Below are 23632 nucleotides of genomic sequence, written 5' to 3'. Positions count from 1 at the left end.
AATCAGCCGGTTCAAGAGTGAGACACTGACCATAATTGTTTTCACCAAAGCAATATCTGGAAGTTTAACGAAAAGCTCAAAAAAATTAACAATATTTCTTAAGAGTCGCTTTCAGTAGCAATACAGTAGTTCTTTCAAAATAAAAAAATGTAAGCTGATAAATGACTATGACATTAAATTACAACTGGATAATCACTTAACTAAGCTTATTTTTTTTAAAATCAACTTTTTTCATATGTATAACTATGATGCTTCAACTTACAAGGAAAAGAATTTCTAGTATCAAATAAGAAATAATAAAACTAAAAGTCTTGCTTATTACTTTTGTGTTACATAATTTCTTTCCTATTGAAGACATTAATTTGTCTATATATGATTATAAATACATCTTAGGTCTTTCAGTGCCCTTTCTACCTTAATACACAGCCTAGAGGCACTCCCCTTCCCTATTTGCCTGCTCTGGGCTGTTTATAAACTTTACAAAAAAGTAATGCTATCCAAAACTTGTCCTAAAGTCCAATCTGTCCTCAAAGACACAGAAAAGTTTGAAATATGATGAAAGAGAATAAATTTTCAAATAAAATGTCTTTAGGGCAATGAAACATTTTTAGTTCTGTCAATTCAATTTTTTTTTTTTTAACTAAGCATCTTCCTGCCACCAATCACTTCTAAATATTAAAAAGTTTATCCATTGAGCCCAAGCAATATATTTAAATTACTAAAAACCCAATAAAGAATAAATTAAAAATATAAACAATGTGTATCAGACCTCAATTTGCTTTCTTCTAATTTTAACCAATATAAGTAGGCTTCTTACAACTTTATGAGAGATATTTCCACAAAACAAAGAACAATAAAAATTCAGGAGCCCAATGTTTTCTCCGTCAGAATGAGAAGATTTCACCATTCGAGCACTTCCAACCCTGGCAGGAAACTTTAAAGTCTATTTTGGTGACATGATACATAAAATCTCAAAGAACTCTACTTCTTTCATACAGGTAGAGCCTCTTCTGCCATCAGTAAACATATAGTGTTAGCATACTATACTATATGCCAGGCACTTTGAAACCTAGGTAGTAAGTAGAAATACTAAAAAGAAGTAATTTGAAATTTGACAAGACTCTAACCTCAATCTGGGAAAAGGGGGAAAAAAAAAAAGACAGCAGAAAGTTTAGAAATTCACAAATTTTTAGATACTTTTGAAGGTTCAATGAAGCCTATTCTAATTTCTCCTATAAAGAAGGCAAAAAATCAAAAAGAACAGGGAATTTCAGGTATTTTTCCTTATTAATGTACTTTATTATTTAAAGAAAAACAATCATGTTAATGCCTATAGAAAAAAGTTTTGTTTTGCAACACCAGAAAATTAAAGAAAAGAAATATAAAAATTGGACATATCCTAAGTATACAAAAAAATGCTTACTAGTCATCACTGCTTGATACTACAGAGCAGTAATCTAATCAACTCCTTATTGGCAGGTAATAAGGATACTTTAGAAAGTAAGTAAACCTTCATATAGGCACTCAAACTAACCATAAAGAAACCAATTATTCATGCCAGCACTCTTAGTCAATAAAAACAAAAAAATAGTAACTAGCCTATCAAACAAAAAATATAAAAGTTAAAAATAAGAATAAATTCATGTAAGAGATATAAGTCATAAACAACAGAATTAGAAAATCTAAACCAGGATTTTTAAAGGAAGTGTCATTGGAGTAAGAAAGTTATTACTGCAAGTCATCATTATCTCTCTCTAGGCTATAAGCAATACTTTCCTTACTTGATTTCCCAATTTCTACGTTATCCTATCCAATCAGTTCTTCATGAAAATATCAGAAATATCTGTTACCAAGGTTAAAGTTAAAAAAAAAAAAAAACAATCAAAGCCACTCCCCCAACTCAGAGCCATCCATTTAATGGCTTCCTACCACCCTTGCCTTTTTATAAAAAAATCTTTCAACCATAGAAACAATATGATGTACCCCCATTTGTGTACAATGAATCAAAATGCAGTCTGTAAAAAATAAATAAATTAATGAATTAATTTTAAAAAATCTTTAACAAATATAAGATCTTTAAAAGTCTGGCTCTTTTTCAGCCTCAATTCCTACCAGACAAATGAGTTTCTTTCTTTAAACATCAAACTCGTCATTCTACCACTCTTCCATCATCCCTAAATCCACCTCTGTTTTTTCAAGTTCCCAAATTATTTATTTTTATTGGTTCTTTTTAGTTATACATGACAGTAGAATCCCTTTTAATGGGTGAGATAATGGAAGGAAGTAAAAACACTAAGAAAGAGCTTGAAAAAGTTTGCTATGATTCCAGTGTTTATCCCTCCAAAACTTATGTCTGAATTACAATTGACAATATAAGGTCCTGGGAGGTATTTAGACCATGGTTTAATGCTGTCATAAAAAGGACTTTCGGAAGTAGGTGCTTTCTCTTGCCCTAGTACCAGTAAGGACCCAGTAAGAAAACCCACACCAGATACTGGCACCTTGAGCTTGAACTTCCCAGCCTCCAGAACTATGACGGAATAATCACATCCTTTATAAATGACTCTGTCTCAGGTATTCTAACAGCACAAAATAAGCCAAGTCAAATTTGAAGAAAGTTCACAAAACAAAACAATGGCAAAGCATTATCTCTAATTTAGTTTCTTAAACTACTAAAAACCAATTTGCATTAAGTTTTCAAAATACATAATTTACCATCTTCTCCACTCCCATGAAACTATGAAACTACTTATGTAAATCCTAAAAAAAATTGAAATCAATTAAATTTCTATGATATTTGTATATTACTTCTCCCTTGAAGAAAAGAAAGCTACCCAACTTTCTACTTAATTCTTAAGAGACAAAGGAAAGCCTTTTAAATCTTTCTCTATTTAAAAAAAAAGAGAGCGAGACTATTCCTTCAATCAGAACAACATGAACATGTACCCTTTCCCTAAAATCCAGAGAAAATCAATCATAAATTTCAGATATACATTCCAAATTAAATGAATATCTGAATCTAGTTTATAGTTCCTAACTTCTTGCTTACTAAAAAAGTAAAAATCATATTAAAAGTCATATCTGCCCATTTTAAAGAGTTTTCAGTAATTAGATAGTCTTGTCTAGATATCATAAACAAAAAATAGCAATAAACACAACTTTTTACCTAATATTACAAAGTATAAACTAAATCTTTTATGCCTACTATAATTTAAAAATATTTCCAACTCCTGCTTTTTTCTTTGCCTGTTAAAAGAATTTTTTTCCTCCAATACTTTAACCATCTATGTTAATGCTGTCCAAAATTTAACTATAAGACAATTTTGTTCCAAAAGAAGTATTCAAATAGTATCTCAATAGATTTTTCTATCTACAACTTAATGGAACAAAGTATACATACTACAAATAAGAAACAGCCTTTGCTATATTATATATATTTCTCAGTATAAACAGTAGTTAAGAAATCTAGTTTTCAAATAATAAAAAAGCAGAATAAATGTAATGCTAACTGTTTTAATCAAGGATAAAGTTGTAGCAGTACATATCTAGAACAGACTCCATATAAACATTCATAAAGCTTCCATATAAACATCTGTAAAGCACTCACATTTAGTCTACAAATTTCATCAAATTTATTACTATTAACTATCACTTAAAATGTCATGATTATGTCACAGTATTCAATAACTGGTAAACATTATTGTCTAGATGAACAAATAAACTATTCTGTAACACACTACCATCTATAAAACAGAAAAGCCAGAACTCCTTTGTACTAAGAAACTTTTGTGTTTAGGAGTATGATAATGGCAGAAAAGTAAACTGAAGAATGGCAAATAAAGTTAAACCATTCACTTTTAAACCCAATAGTAAATAAAAACCCAATACATCCTTGCTTATATTTCTTGTGAATGTACAACCTTTGGCCGGAGGTCTTGCTAATCTTTCCTGTATTATTCTAGTTTTAGTACTTGTACCTTGCTTATGTTTTAAATAAATGTTTTGAAAAGAATTCTGTAACTTTTGTTAGACTATCTTGAATGCCAGTCCACCATTTCTCCTACACAGAAATGTTTGTATCCATCATACTCTGTTAAAAAAAAAAAAAAAAATTTACAAAACTTTAATAATTATTGGGAATATCCTCAATCTTTATTTGGAAACATCTAAACAAGGCAAAAAAATCATATTACTGAACCACTAAAAGAAACTAAAATAAGGCTGAAAGAAGTTCAAGTGATAATGTACTTTATATTCAGAGTTAAAAACTACTTTGGAATGCCAGAAACTAAGTAAGGCCATAGCTGGCCAATTTTTTTGGTTCAATCTGCCCTCAGCATGGAAGCCTGGGATCAAGATATATGTTAAAGAAAATAAAAGAATTCTGAGACACAGACAGCAGCTTTAATAATAATACCTTTTTTTCATACTCCAAAGATATATTTGTGCAAGGAGGAGATGGGGAATGGACAGGAGCAAAAGACAGAAGAAAAGGTTGGAGACAAAATGAAGCTGAAAGAACAACTGCATCAGAATTGTTCTCAGTTAAGCAGCTGGCTAGAGGTTGAGTCAGGGGTCAACAATTCTAATCCCCAGTCTTTTACTAAATCTGAAAACCAATTCCTGGTGGAATCCACACACCCTCTTTCCATTTATCACTTACACCCACCTGCTCCAATTTCCAGTGAAGAACACTTTTACTTTTTAAAGACAAATTAAGAAGCAGGAAAAACTGCAATAAAAACCCAATAGGAACTTACATATTACAGGTATTTAAAACCTCATAAGTCTGACAAACATAGTGATAGGCTAATGAAAATTATGTCCCTACTTGCCAGTCTTTTATATTATCATTTTTTAAATACACATAAGCAATTTATGGTATACACCTAATAACTGAGGAAAGGAAGAACAGTGATACAAACAAACAAAATAGGTTTTATCAAACCAATTTCTTATCAGCTGTGCCCTGCAGATAGTGAATCTGTACCTTCATTTGACATCTGTGTAAATATCATCTTGAGTTCCCATGGAAAATACATGAACACACACAGAGTTATGATGTCAACATTTAAATGGTTCAAGGTGAAATCATAGTATTTCCAATTTACATTACAGTCACTACCTATAATCTGTGTCTCTGGAGGCAACAAGAGACAAGAACAATGTTTCTCAATGTGTGGGCCTTGCACAACCCCCATAAAAATTACCAAAATGCTGAATTCTGGGCCCATTCTAGACCCACTAAATCACAATTCTCTAAAAGAATGCTATTCAACTGACACTCTGCATATTTAATAAGCTACTTTTTCCATATCCAGAGAAAAATAAAAAGGGATTCTATTAACTATGTATAGAAATTAAATAAGACTATTTTTAAGTATAAAACACTGTAACTAATACAAAGTACACGCTCAATAACAGCCCGTCCTCTCTGAAAGTGGATAAAATGGGGGATATTTTATCTCCAAAAAGTATAGTCATGGTGGAGTGACTTTTTGTTCCGTGTTGGTGTTTTTGGTTATTTGCTGAGGGCAGAAGAGGTTAATTGATAGAAAAGGGTCATTAAACTTAGATTATAAATAATCCTAAAACTGGACAATCTCCTTTAAACAAGTAAGAGTCACAAAGATTGTGAAAAACTTCATAATACTGACACATTCTAAGCCTCTAAATTTAAAAATCAGAATATTCTCATTATCCCTAGGGGATTATGACTAGGACCCCCTGAACATAACAAAATCCACAGATTTTCAAGTCCCTTATTTAAAGTGATGTAGTATTTTCACGTAATCAACACACATTCTCCTGTATACTTTAAATCACCTCTAGGTTACTTAACATACCTAATACAATGCAAATGCCATGTAAATAGTCATTATACTGGATTGTTTGGGGAATGATAAAGGCAAAAAGTCTATAAAAGCAATTTAAAAAAAAAATATTTGGCTAAATCCATAGAGGCAAAACTCATGAACTCATGGATAGGGAGAGTGACTATATTCATCTAATTTGAATATCTATAATTCTACTAAGTTTCTATGCAACTAATAAAAGCTATAGTATGAGAGCTATGATCCACCAAAACTCAACTAGTACATAATCCATTACTGATAATCACTACCATTACTGATAATCACTAAAAATCACTACCATTGAGATACTAATCTATAGAAGACTAAAATTTAAATAACTTTCACTTAATCATATTTTTATAAAATTAAAAATATCTTAGTTGATCCTTACCACAATTCTACAGTTTTAACAGGAACAGATACCATTATTCCTACCCAACTCCTAAACTAGATTGACTAATACGAGTAGATGCTTACTTGAACCAAATCAGATCTTAGAGCCATCCTTTCCGGTGGTTCTCCAAATGCACATGATGTACAACAGCTACAGTTGAGTGTGAAATAAAACATCCTTGGCTCTGTCATCAGATTGATTCAGTAGGTCCAAGATGTAGCCTAAGAATCTGCATTTTTATCCTCTACTCAAAGTAATTTTAATAACAGGAGGTTATTTCAAATCACAGTTTGAAAAACAATCCCAACTGTGTCCTAGAGAGATAAGGTGGTTAAGATCAATATATGGAGGAACTGGTACTCAGGAGGAACTGGTACTCAATCCCAGACTTCTCATTTTTATTATCAATGCCACTCACAAAACGAGATTTAGAAAGTTCTTTCTTCACCTAATAGGATTTACGTATAAAGAAATTTTCATCATCTACTAATCAAGAGGTTTCACCAAGTTAAACCTTGAAAACTGCTTTAAGATGTAAGAGTAGTGGTGTGAACATACATTCCAAAAATACATGAGTTATTTTTTTCTCCCCTCTGATATCTCCAACTAAAAATAGTAACGGAAAATCTGTCATACTAGCCAAGGTAGTACACGCAGATTATATATTTAATTCACACAGTTTAATCCATACAATTCTATGAAGTAGATATTATTTTTGCCCATTTTTTGGATGAAGAAATTGAGGCTTGGGTGGTTGTAACTTGCCAATGAAAACACAGTTAAGTGGTCCAATCAGGTGTTAACTACATTTATATATTATGGCCAATGTCCCTATCAAGGTCCTCTTAAGTCACTGCCTAAATAATAAATTTTGATACTGTATTCTGATCTTTCATTTGCTCTTAGGTCACCAAGAACTTTGTCCGGTTTTTACTCCATAAAAATCAATCATTTACCTCAGACTCTTCCTTCTACTATATTAGCATAAATCATCCTCTCTGCCTTCTTGCTACCCATATTATGCCTCTGCAATCAATTTTATCTGCTGATCTCAATAGTTTCTCTGGGGTATCATTATGAATAACTACCTTCTCCTCCAAACTATATAATGACATAGCCGAGGCTAAAAAGCCCTGGGTCAGAAGAGATGTTTTCCATAAAATTATAATCAATTACTCTGGTCATCTTAAAGAAAACTGGTAATTGTCAAGTTCTGCCATTTTCTATTTTTCTGAATTCTTTTGAATTTCTGCTATTCTTAACTTCCAGACAATTTCATCATCATCTATCAAAGGTATGTTTCTCACCAGTTTCTGATTCTCTCCCAAAACAATACACATACCATTTCATACAGAATTCCCTTCATGAGGTAGATCTTAAGAGTTTCATGTGTATTCCTCTTAGGCCTTCACCAGTTTTCTAACATCATAGTTTCACCCCATGCTCTAGGATCTGAGCTATCCAATACAGTGGCCACTAGCCATATGAGGTTATCATGCCTTAGAAATGTGCCTAATCTGAACTGCAATGTGCTTTAAATGTAAAACACATGCTGAATTTCAAAGACTTAGTACAAAAAAATTCTCAATAATTTTCATATTGATTACAGGTTGAAATATTTTGAATATACCATGTTAAATAAAATACATTACTTACATATTTAATTTTGTTACTTTTTTAAAATATTACTATGAAATATAAAATTTCATTTTGTGGCTCACATTTATTGCTTGCACTATATTTTTTGTGTAGCACTGCTCTAGACACTCCATCATTCCAAGCTTGACACTCCATCAATATAATACATATAGCATATGAGGCCTTCTTAGATTATACCCACTCATATATTCAATCATCTCCTCAAAGCTATATTAGTTAGTTCATCTGATAAAAAACAATTTTCATCACAAATAATATATATGTGCATTTGAAGGAATGCATCTGGAAATGAAGTCACCATGAATGTCTCCAATGTGAGAACTACAAGTTAGGGGTCAAATGGGTTATTCCAAGGCACATAAACTACTCTACTTCTCTACAAATAGACCTGTACTTGAAAATTATTCTCTGCAACTTTTATTATTGCTTTTTCTTCAATGTACTTAAAAAGGTGCCTCCAGGAAGGTAAGGCAATGGTTATTTCTGACAAAGGAAAATTCAAGGAACTATTGAAAGGTAAGTATTACTTCTATTACTAAAATATTTATATATAAAACCTAATACATCTAAGATGCTGGGAGCTAGAAGACATGTTAGTAAGGGGGGAAAATCATTATAATTTTCAGTAAGGATGCCTTTATTAGCAGCTGCCATGAACCTTGCTCAACTAGATGACCTAGGGACAGTGGTGGGTGACTCAGACTCCTACCATGGACATCCAATAGCATTTCTGTCAAAGGAAGAGGGCTAACCAATGTTTCTTCAATTGTATGAGTCAAGAAATATTTCAATTACAATGTTCCTGAATTTGTAAAAGTGGCAGTTTTACCAAACCATCAGATAAAAAAATCATGGCAGTCTGCTGTCGAGACAGAAAAAGAAGTGAGAGAGAGAGAGGTATCTGTTCAGAAATATTCTGACAATATAAAGCACAATACAATGTAAGCTACCAAGGTTTTAAGTCAACTGCACAACATGCTAAATACCCATGAAATCAACTTTCCATTAGGATATAAGAAGCTTTATTGTCAAGGCATGGTTTACTTCTAATGACACTTTACTCCTATATATTTAATATGAAAAAAATAATGTATTATTTGTTTTGATAGATACAAAAATAATAAGAAGCTAATAAGAAGATAGTTATCAATCATTAAAATTGTACTGTAATAGAATGCATACGTACATACCAAACCATGGACCCATGTTTTTAATGCTAATTCATAAGAGGAAATGGAAAAGTATACCAGCAGGTTAGTTGCTATGCTTGGGAAAATAATCTGTACCTGAAAACAAGCAATCTTCACAAGTAAGAATCAAAATTTTGAAAAGGGCTAAGAATGTAGCTCAATGGCAAAGCATTTTCCTAGCAAGCACAAGGCCCTGGGTATCCCAAGTATCACATAAAAAAAAAAAAAAAAAAAAAAAAAAATAGAGTCCCTAAGATAGCAGTTTTTCTCCTACTCATGTCAAGACCATGAAAAAATAAAATCATGTCATAAGGAATGCAAATGGAAAAAGGAAATAAGAAGAGAATGAGCAGAAAGATTTATAAGGTATCACTTTGATGCTAGCAATATAAGTAGATCTATGAGCAGTTATATAGGTGACCCCAAAAGCAGGCAACAAGCTTTAAAACAAAATCTTACCAGATGACTAAGGATGTGACTTAGGCCTCAGAATATTTATATAACAATTTATTTAAATACATATTTGCTCAAGTCCACTGAAACTGAAAAGACAGAAAATGTAAAAGCAGCTTTTCTACACTTTTGCTTGCTAGAACTTACAACAGAGAACGCAGGTTCCCCCCCTTCAAAAATACTGATATATCTGTTATAGAAATGTATTTGTAATTAGATACATGACATAAGCAGAAATGCAGAGGCACCTAGGCTAAAACCATTCTACAAATTGTCTTATTTGATTAAAACCCTGACTTAAAATGCACACCGAATTAAATTATCTCTTGATGCCCCTTCAAGTCCTTAGAAATTAGGTATTAAAATGCAAAGAAAATGATTAGCAGGAGGCAAATACAGAATAAAGCTTACTTAACAATTTCATCAGTATGCTGTATTAACTTGCTGGCATTTTACTCAATACTAAGTCAAAAAAAAAAAAAAAAGGAAAAAATATGTCTTTCTAACAACTGTTTAACATCATTAAAATCAACAAGTACTAGACCCAGAGAACTAATACTAGACCCAGGTGAGGCACCTCTCCATACATGAGCTGGGTGAGCACTCTGGGCTCACAAGAGGAGGCTGAGCTTGAGACACTAACCATACCTAAACGCTCAAGGTTGGCAAAACATATGGAAACACACCAGAAGAAAAAAGTCTTATTCTGCCCAAGGGAAATCTGAAATCCATTCTGAATAACAAACATATCAAAAGCATAGAAATTATTTAAAATAATTGCTGGCAAACAAAGAATAAAAGAAATGTGAAGAAAGACCAAAAGCACTAATAAGAACCAATGAGAAAAGAAGAAGCAGTATAAGCAGTATATGGAAAAGATTCTAGTTATAAGTAGAAAGTATAAAAAGAAAGTATAAAATATAAAGAAGAAAAAGGGTATTCAGGGAAAAGAATGGCACATATGCGGAAAGCACTCCACATGGAGAAGCAATGGGAAAAAAAAAAAAAAAAAAAAGCAAAAAAAACACCTCATTAAAAGAGAAAAAGGAAATATGGGGTCAGTGGATTATATAGGAGAATGAAATAAGTCAGGGTAAATAGCTCTAGAAATTTAAAGACTCATGATGACTGCGGTATTCAAAGTCATTGTACAGTGACTGTATAGGTTATCAAGCTTGCAGGTGTTAAGGCTAAAGCATCAATCTCCAATATTTAGGGTCAACTCCCTCCTAAGCAGCCTACAGGATACTAGACAGGCCAAAGAACTGAATAAACATGACATCTGCTCTCAAAACACAAATGCTTTATCCATCAAAAATGGCATGCTAAATCTGGCATTACGGCAAAGGTATACTTTACTCATTGACTAATTCATAAAAGGGCAGATATGTAGAGTTATTTGAGATTATAAGTTACATTTTTTATAAAACAAATAACAAGGGAGAATGACCAAGTAAAATATTAAATGGAGGAAAATAAGACAACACTTAATTTGATGCTATGTTACATGAAGAGTATGACAATGGGCATTTTGAGTATGTGCTTCATAATCCATTAAAAAATGTTTTTGCTTGAGACAGAATATACTTAGACACACACATCTCTTCTCACATCTACCCCCACACATCAACTTGTATACCCCTAAAACCCCTACCCTCTATTTACTCTGACATTTAAGGCACTCCATAAGTAATGTGGCAATAATTTAGCCTCTCAACCATACCTTCTCAACCTTATCTTCCCTGCCAGTTTTAAGTCCTACACTGCAAGTACACCATTCTTATTGTCCCTATCTTAGTTCAAGCCCCTACCTGCATCCCACTACATATTACCCACAACCACATTCCATCTACCTAAATTTTAACTCATCTTTCAAGGTTCATTAAGTCCCATTCTCTTCATAAGTTTCCAGGCTATTTTGCCTCTTGATCTTTTTCTTTGTTCTGGATTTCCTACTTACTAGGCTAGTATTCAGCTGGTTTTTCATGCAACCTAGCATTTATATATAAACTACATCATAACATTTATTGTTGATTTACATATAGAATTTCTCTCTTCAGCTAGAGCATAACTATAGGCCACAGCTTTCTGTTTTCTCTACAGCAACACAGTAAGAGACATATCCCTTTTGTATGGCTAACTCAATACACTATTTCCCTCTTTGACCTAACATGTCTGTTTCCCAAATACATTTTGTCCCTGGATTTTCTTCCATGATTTCAAAATATCACACTTAAATATATCGAAATACACCTGAGAGGGTCTTACAACCATAAATTAGATGATGATGGCTTAAGGAAATAAGCAAAAGGCAAGGATGAAGAGTCACTCCCACTCATGAATGATGCAAAATCAATCTTAACATTTTTACAAATAACCTAGACAAGCATATGCACAGCAAAACGCATATTTACAGATTTCCCCAAGCAATTCTAAGCAACAAGTTATCAAACCAAAAGGAAGCAATGTTAGAAAGTTCTTCAAGAAGTATAAAAATAGATGAATATCAGAATATTTTCTATATTGAAAAAATGCAAACTACCTTATTAAATGATTATCGCTGAGGAAAAAAAATCTGGAAGTCATCAAGGACTGTTTTTAAGGACATGAAAACAAAATGACATAATGTATTTATATATTCAAAAAGGGCAGTACCTTATAATCTTTAGGAAGGTAATTAAACCTTAACAAAAAACAGAAATTACTAAAAGGTTCACAAAAGGGTTATCCATATCTGATACTTCCAGAAGATACAGAACCTTTCTTCAAAATTCAAGACTTAGTATTATTTCCCAAAATAACAATAAAAAGAGTTGCCCACTGTTGTGAGGAAAGAAGAAAAACCTTAAAACATGAGATCTCAGACTCCATATTATCTTCACTCAATTTATTTTTCTAAACTATCTCCTGTTACATATTCTAACTCTTCTGTCTACAAAGGAGTATGCAGCCTATTGTAAATATTATCACATTACTGTCTCAGTGCTCTGTGATCTGCCAGCTAACTGGCATAGAATGTTTTTCCCATCAAAGGCCATTTGGTGAAATTCTACCATTCCTCTCAGGCACAGTCACAAGCCACAACATCTATGCACTAGTCTCTTCAAATCTCAATGAACATGAGTTGAGCATCGACCCCAAAATCATTGAGCAAAGCAATAAGGACAGAGATGAATCACAAAAACTACTACAGATCTAATATGAAGAGAGAAAACTGGAGAAATGTCAATCATGTAGAAAGTGATTATAAGATATTATAGGAACACAGAAAGGAACAACTAATAACTTGCCAAAGGAGAAATGAAATAGGGGGTCCCACAGAAATTGCAAGACATACAAAATGATGGAGTGTGGAGAAAAAAATAAAAAACAAAAAACAAGTATGTGGGCAAGGGAGAGAAGAGATTATAAAGTTTTGTTAGTGTTAAAAGATCAAAGTGGTGTGAAATAAGCCAATCCTACAAAGCCAAAGGCCAAATGTTTTCCCTGATAAGTGGAGAATGATATAAAATGGGGGTGGGGGTGTGGGGAATGAGAGAAGAATGGGGGAACGTTAGATTATGTAGAAGGAAATGGGGGGGGGGTAATGGAAAATGGTGGAATGAGACAGACATCATTACCCTATGTACATGTATGATTACACGAATGGTATGAATCTACATCATTTACAACCACAGAAATGAAATGATGTACCCCATTTGTGTTCAATGAATCAAAATGCAGTCTGTAAAAATTTTAAAAATACATAATTAAAAATTAATTAATTAATTAATTTTTTTAAAAAAGATCAAAGTGTGTGGCAGTATGTGGCAGGAAATGAAAGTGGAAAAGAATGCCTAGGTTACTACTGTATGTCACATTAAAAAGCTTGACCTTCATCATTTGTAGGTGAACAGAAGTCAGGGAGGAGTTTTAAGAGCTGAGTGTCAGGATCAGATGTGTAGATCACTTAGTTTCTACAATCTCCATGGTTTCTATCGAAGAGTTTTCTTTTGCCCTGGCGATTTTTGCTTACTTTGTTTTGTTTGTGGAGAAGAGGAAAAGGTCAAAAAGGTCTATTTAAGACTTCAAACAAGAGATGTTAAGAGTGAAACGAACACACTGATGATGGGAATGGAGAAGCAAGTAGGAAACAGAAATAAAAAACATAAGGTCGAGTTGACAGGATTTAGTAATTACATAGATTTGGAAAAATAGTAAAAAGAACACTGAAGATGTCAGTCAAGCTTCTGGCTCCAATTTTAATTTTCCCTGTTCTGTAAGCACTCTCCTGAACCCACCTTCAAGCAAATAAACACTTCCTTCCTAACTTCCCCCACATCTCTTTGCAAACTTTCTCGACCAATATTTCTTGAAAAGTAATGGACCACACCAGAATCCACTTCTTCATCTACCTTTCACTCCTTATATTTACAACATGATTTTTGTCTCCATCACTCCTCTGAAAACATTTCTTGCTAAAGTTACAAAAAACTAACCACTATCTGGAAAATCCAGTGGTGACTGTTCATAACTAATTTGACACTGCTTAATAGTCTCTCCACTTAGGAGGGAATGGAACTATACTTAAAATGAAAACTATACTTGTTTTCTTTCTATATTGCTGGACACATCTTCGGCTTCCTTGTCCTACTCCCTCTCTGCCCTGTTAAAATGTTGATATTCTCCTGAGTTTCAACTTTGACTCCCTTTTTATTCTTCATTCTGCCTATTTGATTCTATGCTTATACATAACACTAGCTGGATACTCAAATGCCCAACTTAGATCTACAAGTACTACTCATCTGAAATCCCTATCAGGATTAGCCACAAGTACTTAATAAAAATGTAAAATAGCTCTTTATTCTAAAGCACTGATCTGATGAAGCATTCTACTTCTCAAAATGGTCCCTCCACAGTCTCAATCATGAATTTACCACTCCTTAGCACATCATCATGCCCTTCATTACCTGGCCCTACTTAACCTCTCTGCAGACTCATCCTCCAATATGCTTCATGACCCACTTATCCCTTATGATCTAGGCTTCCTGAACTAATTCCAGTTCCTCAAACATGTAACAATTATTCATGTACCCATGTAAGTTGTTTCTTATGTCTGAGTCTGGAAATTCTTGGCTCCTTTAATCTCTTTTTACTCAAAGTACAATCCCTGAACAGACAGTACAGCACCACTGCAAACTTACTAGAAATGCAGAACCTGGGCCCCACTTCAGACATACCAAATCAAAATCTGCATTTTAACAATATCTCCAGGTGCCTCATGTGCATATTAAAACCTGAAAAGCACTACTTTAATATATCATGACCACTACTGCAATACACTACAGGTATCACAGTAAAAGGCTAATCTAGTACATGCCACTTTGAGAGCCTCGATCTAAATCATTCCCTTACATATGCTTCTTTGAATAAACAGTAATGAAAATGTTATTAACTCTCCTGTTTTCACAGTCACTCCTCTTCCTCTGGATTTACTCCTTATACCGTTTTGCAGACAAGACACTGGTCTACAATTCTCAGTCCTTGCCTGAGGCTGACTGTCATTTGGAATTGGGGAACTTGTCCACACTGAGCTGTCCTACCACCAGGGAGCATAATCATCAGTCTTGTTAGAAACAAAAAATATTCCTCCCACTTTATTAATCTGGTGAAATCCTAATCATTCTTCATGATTTCTTCAAGCATCATAGCAAGAAAACATGACCTGATCCCGTCCAAACTGAACTGGGCCACCTTCTTCTGTAATCCCAAAGCACTCTAATCTGTGTATGAGATGCTCTATAACTACTAGCTTACTAATCATTCTTATCCAATGAGGCTGTGAATCCTCTAGAGTAAGATAGTGTCTTACTTATCTCCATAGTCACAGACCTGACATATACTTACTAGATGACTAATAAGTCTGGAGCTCAAGAAGGAAATCAAAGTCAGAGACATAACTCTGGATACCTACATTTAGCTTAAAAATAAAAAAAAGTAAAAAAAAAAAAAAACAAGAGATGGTATTACTTTAGCAAGGAAGGGTATGTAGAGTAAGAACTACATAAGGATTAAACTCTGAACAAACAGCAACACAAAAAGAATAAATATTAAGGTGGTGAGGACTGTAGTAAGAATGGGAGTAAAGGGACAAAAGAATTTCAAGAAGGAACAGGCAGACAATGACATCAAACTTACAGAAAAGTCAAGTCATAACCAAATACACAGAAGAACTTTGTAACCAATTAGAAAAATCAATCTTTGAGGGAATTATTTCACTTACTTCAGGTTAACAGTAGGCCGAAGAGAGAATAAAAGATACAGATGTGGAGCCAGGGACAGATAAAGAGCCATTTGAAGAAACTGGACACTGAGAGGAAAAAGGAAGACTCACACTAATTTAGTTGGCAAATATTTATTGAGCACTGAACACTAGGAATGCAATGATACACAGGTGGATCACAATCCTTACACTTACAGTGCTTTTAATTTTGCAGCAATAAATTCAGGAAGAGGAAAAAGGACTCGAAAAGACCAGACCCAAGGAATATCTAAAATGCGTCTCTCACCTAATCCTAAAGGTAATCAGAGTCAAATGAAAGAATTAAAAAAGAAAGAAAAAGAGGGAAGGGCAGTCAGTCATTTGGTGCCAGACAACATTAATTTTAGTAATCAAGGTGTTGAATTTTTTATACTGTATGTTCAGTTTCAGAGTACATACTGTGTTAGAGGGCAAAGGTTATCATTCCAAATTAACTAATATCTTAGACAATCAAAGACTATACTTCTTTTGTTAAGCTCCACAGAATCTATCAAACTTGGATGCACATGGTAGGTATCCTTAATTGTTGGTTCATATCAATTATAACTAAATGGACTATGGATATGAAAATAATATTTTCCTATAAATTCAGTCACTTAAGTTCAAATCAAATCCCTATGAATTTATTACTTGCCTCCACTACTCATTTAACATCTTTTATTCATACTTCTCACTCTATAAACTGCAGAAATGAGGGATTTCCTTTTTTTCCTTTTCTCTTCATCACATTTCAATTTCTGCAAACTAACCCATGCTTTAAAAATTATAGTAACAGAAAATTGAGGTCCGTGGATTTAGAAAAACAAAGCATGTGTTAATCTTTTTAATGAAGATGTCTTAATATAAACGAAGGGAAAGAAACCACAAATCCTAATGCCAGAACTATTCACGCTTATCTAACATATTCTTCTTCATGCAATCAGAATTTGTAACAGGCACTAAGTAAGCAATTAATGACCACTATCATTAAATTATTTTCCATATATGAGTCAAAAATAATGTGGATTTGTTTCCTTCTACATGAGCAAATTTCAATTAATTCAACTTCTCTGAATCAAGGTATGTAATTTTAAGTGGACACAATTACTTTATGCATCTGATTCACTAATCACTAAAATAGTGATCAGAGCAAATGAATTCTGACCTAGTTCTGATTCTGGCTCATTGTATTACCAAAAGCAACAACTTCTGTTTCTCAGTCTTTAAACAGATGTGTACAAACAATTACTTTCATTTCAGAGGTGGAGAAAGCTCTGCTTTATCAGTCACAGGAACCAGAGCAAACCATCAACACCTCAACTGGATAACCTACCATTTCTGACATCATAAATCTCAAGAGGTGCAAACAGCAGCAGTTGTCGGTTAGGGTAGGGAGGAAGAGGGGGGAACTTTGATAGAATGGGTTCAAAGAAAATCACACTGCCCAAGAATTGGTAACTCATCTTTTAATATGTTTTAGAATATCTGAATATTATCACTAAAACTTAAATATTAAATATTATAATATTTAGTGAATATTATCACTAAAACTTCAAAGCACTTAGCCCAGATGATGGTCTTAACAAATGGCAATCCTAGTTAATATTATTGCTATACTTAATGGCTGTGATATAACTTGCCAGTTTCAATTTTAACCAAAGAAATATAATGATGTAAAAAAAAAGTGAAATTATGGCACATGTATAATTAGACCGACATGATTATGAAACATTAGGAAAACAATTTAAAACATTCATAATCAAAAAACAAAAGTGATTGAGAAAAGCACTTCTGCAGTAATCAAGGGCAGGATTTACCTACAATCAATCAACACGTGGATTTAGGTCACCATCAAGTTAGCCAAGCAAGAGTAAAACAACATCTGCCCTAAAATTAGAGCTCATTTTGGTACTTTCTATTGCTGCATTGTTATTTCCGGCTCTCTAAGCTCTAAACATGGATTTCTTAAAGTATGGTACAAAAGATTATCTGCAAAACAACCACTTTAAATTACTGCAAACATTTCTCCCACTAAGGGTGAGAGATGGCAGTGGAATACTCTCTAAAAGTTGGTAAGCACAAAGAACCCTGAACTTAAAAAGTCAGCATTTCTACTCCACTCATTAGTGACTTCAGGCAAATTGCATTATCTCAGAGTCAGAGTGAAAGCAAATAAAAACATAAAACCTATTTCATATAGGTTCAAACAGAATCAAACAGGAACAAACATGAAATCACTTACAAAAATATAAAGCATTAATAAATGAAAGTTATTTTTCCAGAAATGTTGATATTCAGATACTGAGAAAATAAAACAAGATAGAATTTTGGAAATTTCAGTTATCCCTCTAATATAATCATTCTGTTTTATCTCATTTGGGAAAAAAAAAAACAAAAACTTTTTGAGGTGTTCTCATTTGGGAATATACTACTAAATGACATACTACTCCATTCTATAATATTCTAAAAAGATTCCCTAAAAACCTCTGTATAAACAATACCACTAAATTATGTAACTGAAAAGTCAGTATTCTTCCATGAAAACCAACTGAACTGATGATGTTCTAGATAAAAATCAGTCCAATAAATAGGATATAAATATGAATTTATAATATTAATAAAAAATTATCTGCATCCTGAACACAGTAGTGTGGCCAACTGTAAAACTATAGTTTCTCACTAAATACACTGGAGTGGCTTCAGTTGTAAATTCACTTGTTCATATTCAATAAATGGTTTAGAGGTAGCCACTGCTTAGTAAAAAATAAAAAGCAGTATTAACAATTAGTTACATTTAATAGGGGTCTGTCTTCTTTCCATTTTCTAACCAGGTTAACTAGGTTTTGTTGCTCTTCTAGTAAAGAACCATATTCTTTCCATCTATTTCTTCCCAAAACAATTCCAAATCAAGTTAGCAATTAGAATCAGCATGAATTAGCTTTTATCACATTTGCTAACTCAATGTGTAAGAGAGACAGAAATGTCTTAACGACAAGTATTATGGTTTTTAAGTATTTAAAATGGGTAACTGGGTAAGTGATTCTGGATTACCAAGTTACTTAAGAGAGGCTTTCCCTTAAAGTAACTTTAAAACAATTATTTTCACTTAGCATATCAAAGCTACCTATCTCCAGCCAAGACTTCTGCTTATACAATTAAACAGCAGGTCCCGTTTTACCTACACCCACTTGTAAATTGCCACCTAGGAACAGCAAACTCATCTGGGTGTCCAGGTGGCCCTGCTACTTGGGTTTCCCCTCTCAGCTAACACCATTATTATATTACTCTTCCTCACTAAACATCATACAAAATAGACAGGTAGATCAATGGTACAGAATAGAGGACATGGACACAAACCCAAATAAATACAATTTTCTCATACTAGACAAAGGTTCCAAAAATATGCAATGGAGAAAAGATAGCCTCTTCAACAAATGGTGCTGGGAAAACTGGAAATCCATATGCAACAGAATGAAACTAAATCCCTATCTCTCGCCCTGCACAAAACTCAACTCAAAATGGATCAAGGACCTCAGAATCAGACCAGAGACCCTGCATCTTATAGAAGAAAAAGTAGGTCTGAACCTTCAACTTGTTGGCTTAGGATCAGACTTCCTTAACAGGACTCCCATAGCACAAGAAATAAAAGCTAGAATCAACCACTGGGATAGATTCAAACTAAAAAGCTTTCTCTCAGCAAAGGAAACTATCAGTAATGTGAACAGAGAGCCTACAGAGTGGGAGAGTATCTTTGCCACTCATACTTCAGATAGAGCGCTAATTTCCAGAATATATAAAGAACTCAAAAAACTCTACACCAAGAATACAAATAATCCAATCAACAAATGGGCTAAGGAAATGAACAGACACTTCACAGAAGAAGATGTACAAGCAATCAACAGATATATGAAAAAATGTTCAACATCTCTAGTAATAAGAGAAATGCAAATCAAAACTACCCTAAGATTTCATCTCACCCCAATTAGAATGGCGATTATCAAGAACACAAGCAACAATAGGTGTTGGCGAGGATGTGGGGAAAAAGGTACACTCATACATTGCTGGTGGGGTTGCAAATTAGTGCAGCCACTCTGGAAAGCAGTATGGAGATTCCTCAGAAAGCTTGGAATGGAACCACCATTTGACCCAGCTATCCCACTCCTTGGCCTATACCCAAAGGACTTAAGATCAGCATACTACAGAGATACAGCCACATCAATGTTCATAGCTGCTCAATTCACTATAGCCAGATTGTGGAACCAACCTAGATGTCCTTCAATTGATGAATGGATAAAGAAACTGTGGCATATATATACAATGGAATATTACTCAGCCATAAAGAATGATAAAATTATGGCATTTGCAGGCAAATGGATGAAATTGGAGGATATCATGCTAAGTGAGATAAGCCAATCTCAAAAAACTAAAGGACGAATGATCTCGCTGATAAGCGGATGAGGACATATAAGGGGGGGTAGGAGGGGTTAGCGTTAGGGTTAGGTTTAGGGTTAGGGATAAGGAGGGTGGTAAGAATGGAGGAAGGAAGGACTGTATAGAGGGAAAAGGGGTGGGAGGGGTGGGGGAAGGGGGAAAAATAACAGAATGAATCAAACAACATTGCCCTATGTAAATTTATGATTTTTAATTAAAATAAATAAATTAAAAAAAAAAAAAACCTCATCCTTGATTCCCTGCTATTTCTAGTATGAGTGAAGAGACCAACTGCTGGTGAAATATGAAGGAGAAGAGAGTATAGCACAGAGAAAAGAAAAACTAAAAGTAAAATCTCTCCTCTCTTACACATTGAGTAAATAATCATACAAATTACTAAACATTTTCTTCACACCTTTTCAATAGCTCAGCCTATCAGTGAAGTCACAGACTTATCTCAAGAAATTTGGTGAGCTGCCACCAACTGGGATACTTTTAGTCCTGTGAAACATAAAAGTCAATAAAATCATGTGGGTGACAAGAGCTGTTGGAGCTGGAGATGAACTAGGACCTCAAAGCCCAGTCGTGGGAGTTCAACAGTACAGGAGTCAAGGAAATTGAATTTGGTGGTGGTCAGAAAGCTATAGTAATATCTGTTCCAGTTCCTCAAGTGAAATCTTTGCAGAAAATCCAAGTTCAACTTGTGTGTGAATTGGAGAAAAAGTTCACTGGGAAGCATGCGGACATTATTGCTGTAGAATTCTGCCTAAGCCAACTCAAAAAAAAAAAGTCATGTGAAAACCAGGTAAAAGCATTCCAGAAGCCACATTCTGACCAGCTGCACACAATGTGATCCTTGAGAACTTGGTCTTCCCAAGTCAAATTGTGGGCAAGAGGATTCCAGAGAGGCCGGATGGCAGCCAGCTCATAAAAATTCACTTGGACAAAGCACAGCACAACAATGTGGAATCCAAGGATGAAACTTTTTCTGGTGCCTATAAGCAGTTAATAGGCAAGGATGTTAATTCTGAATTTCCAGATGTAAACAAAAATGCCTAAAGACTCATTCACAGTTTAAAACAAAACAAAACAAAAAAAAGTCATATATGCCTTCTTTCTTTCATCTAGGATATAAGGAATGAAGCACATACTCTAAAATGAAGTGAGCCTCTGTTTGAATCTAAGTTATAAAGCATATTAGCTATATGACTGTTTTCTCACCTATAAAACAGGTAAACTACCTCATAAAGTTCAGTACCAGAAACACACTGCAGTAAGCAATCAAGAGGCTTCCTTTATATATTTCATTTGGCTCTCACAAACAATAAAAGAAAAAAAAATTCAAGATCTATATCCCAAACCCTTAGAACATACATAAGCTTCATACTTTTCTGACCACAAACTACAGTAAGAAATAAATTTTTCATTGAGATCCAGTACATACATATAGATAATCACACACATCTGAAGTTTTACAAAACAATACTGTCATTTACTATGTGTGATACATTTTGATATTTTCTATTTTTTCTTAAAATTGACCCTCTACACCGATTTTATAACCCTCTAATGGACTGTAACCTCCAGTTTGAAAAAAAAAACAAAAAACAAAAAAACTACCTTGCACTTTTCTCTTTCCTTAACTTTCTCCTCCCATCTTCTCTCTAATCATATGCACAAAGTATATTTAGTCTTCCTATGCCACCCTATAGGAGCACCCAGAAGATGTAAAGCCAAGAAAGCAAGAGAGATCACAGAAAGAAGAAATTCTGATAGTAATGGGGAGAGTCTTTTTTCAGGACCAAGAAGAAATATTGAACCCATTTTCCCTCAGAGACAGTATTATTCCTGAGGATAAAGTTTTACAGGACTGCTAGAATACAACATAGAAGGTAAACCAGGTTTGGGAACTGGTCTAGGAACTTAACCAACATACGACAATGTTTTTATAAGAAACATGATTTTATAACAAATGATTTTTAATGATTTTATAAGAAAATGCTAACTAGGTTCCAAAGGAAGTTCTTTAAACATAATACAATTCTAAGCCGGGCACAGTGGCACACACCTGTAATTCCAGGGGCTCTGGAGGCTGAAGCAGGAGGATCAAGAGTTCAAAGTCGGCCTCAGCAAATGTGAGGTCCTAAGCAACTCAGTGAAACCCTGTCTCTAAATAAAATACAAAAAAAAAAAAAAAAAAATAGGGCTGGGGATGTGGTTCACTAGTTGAGTGCCCCTGAATTCAGTCCCCAGTACCGACACCCCGCAAAAACATACTTCTATATTGAAGGAGGGATGCCACCCATACAATGTCCAAGAGATTGGCAATCTACAGCCAAGAGTTCAAATCCAGTCTATAACCTGTTTTTACACAGCCCCTGAACAATGGTTTTATTTTTAAATAAGAGAAAAATCAAAAGAAGATGTGTGACACATTAAAAATTACATGAACTCTAAATTCAGTATGCACAAATAATAGTGGAAATCAGTAACACTGATTATTTTACATATTGCATATGACTGATTCTGTGTTAAAACTGGCAGAGTTAAATAATTACAAAGGAGACTGTCTAAAACATTTACTGTCTGGTCCTTTACAAAAAAAGTTTGCAGACCCCTGTCCTGAGCACTCGAAAGCATTCAACATTCATTCAAAAATATTTGTTAAGCATCTATTATGTGTCAGATACTGGGAACATTACAGTGAATAAGTCAGATATGGTCTCTCTCATAAATATTAATAAAAGACCAGAGAAAAAATCTCTTAAAAATAAAAAGCAGTTGATTTATTGTAGGAACTACCAGAAGGCAGATATGGTAAATATAAGGTAGGACTAGAGTCATATTACGCAGTGCCTGTAAGGTCACTCACTGTAAGGAGAATATTCTTCAAATGTTTTATATTCAATTGCCTATGGAATTATCACCTTTATTTGCTGACAGCTTAAAGAAGAATTTCTACTCAATAGTCACAAATTCTGAATTAGAAGTATTATCATAGTTCCCCTGAACCCTTCCTATTGTTCTCTACTCCTTGAAAAACATCATTCTATTCCTTAAGAATATTTGGTATAACATTTTAAAGTTTTAAAGATTTCATGTATACATGTATATGAGTGTTTGGGGCTTGCGTGTGTAACCTTGGATCTTCATTGTAATCTTATGAGGTGAACATTATAAATTCCACTAAAATGTAAAAATACCATAAGATTATGGAATTTCCTCAAGTTCACACAGTATATCATAACATGGTAGAAAGAGATCCAATACCCAGGTTTTCTCCCTGAGGAATGCCTGCTCTTTCTAATATACCAATCCAAGAATGTAAAATATATATTACTTACATTGAATCTGAAGATAAAGGAAGTTC

The 23632-nt window shown here is 33.8% G+C and overlaps 1 protein-coding gene and 1 pseudogene across 2 annotated transcripts in view; one reads left to right on the top strand and one right to left on the bottom strand.

The window, feature by feature from the left end:
- ACVR2A (activin A receptor type 2A) overlaps positions 1 to 23632 on the bottom strand; it is a 78744-nt gene that overhangs the window by 42389 nt on the left and 12723 nt on the right.
- Positions 8382 to 21670, top strand: LOC306658153 (small ribosomal subunit protein eS7-like; annotated as a pseudogene). Its single transcript has 2 exons — positions 8382 to 8424; positions 20805 to 21670. The product of its transcript is annotated as a small ribosomal subunit protein eS7-like (transcript).

This window comes from Sciurus vulgaris (genome assembly GCF_902686455.1).
Source record: "Sciurus vulgaris genome assembly, chromosome: 3".
Lineage (NCBI taxonomy): Eukaryota > Metazoa > Chordata > Mammalia > Rodentia > Sciuridae > Sciurus > Sciurus vulgaris.
This window is presented reverse-complemented; position numbering and strand designations above follow the sequence as displayed.